The 648-nt window shown below is 46.3% G+C and overlaps 1 pseudogene; it reads right to left on the bottom strand.

Annotated features, from left to right (window-relative positions):
- LOC125935162 (methylosome subunit pICln-like) overlaps positions 1-298 on the bottom strand; it is a 1,506-nt pseudogene extending 1,208 nt beyond the window's left edge.
- Positions 299-648: the final 350 nt, after the last annotated feature.

The following is a 648-nucleotide window of genomic DNA, read 5'->3' as shown; positions in this document are numbered from 1 at the left end:
TGAAGCTAATGACGGGGTATTTCATCAAGAATCCTAATCTGGAGCCATTTGACCAAGTCAGGTGGCTCTCAGCGATGCAAAGGGTGCTGGTGCCAAGGCCCTTGCCGCTCAGCACAGCCTTGGTGTCCGACTGCTGCTGCTGGGGCCCCTCAGTGGAGCAGGGCTGTAGGAAATTTTTGAGGAAGCTCATTGCTACAGGGAATGTGGAAACAGGCAGGGAAGGGAACTGAAACACAGCCATCCAGCTGCTCACCTCATCCTGCCCCAGGAAAAGCTATCATTTTAGAGGTAAAATTTTAAGTTGTGTACACAAGCCCAACTTAACAAAGTGATATATGTATAGAAAGAAAACTAGAAGAAAAATTAAAAAGATAATATACCAGTATTTTAAGAATATTACATCTGGCTGATTAGAGTATAGGCAGCTTTTTAAAAGTTTTTTTTTAATGTTTATTTATTTTTGAGACAGCATGAGTGGGGAAGGGGCAGAGGGAGACAGAGACACAGAATCTGAAGCAGACTCCAGGCCCTGGGCTGTCAGCACAGAGCCCGACATGGGGCTCAAACCCACGAACTGTGAGACCATGACCTGGGCTGAGGTCAGATGCTTAATCGACTGAGCCACCAGGCACTCCTATAGGCAACTTT

Source organism: Panthera uncia (genome assembly GCF_023721935.1).
Source record: "Panthera uncia isolate 11264 chromosome A1 unlocalized genomic scaffold, Puncia_PCG_1.0 HiC_scaffold_17, whole genome shotgun sequence".
Taxonomy (NCBI): Eukaryota; Metazoa; Chordata; class Mammalia; order Carnivora; family Felidae; genus Panthera; species Panthera uncia.
This window is presented reverse-complemented; position numbering and strand designations above follow the sequence as displayed.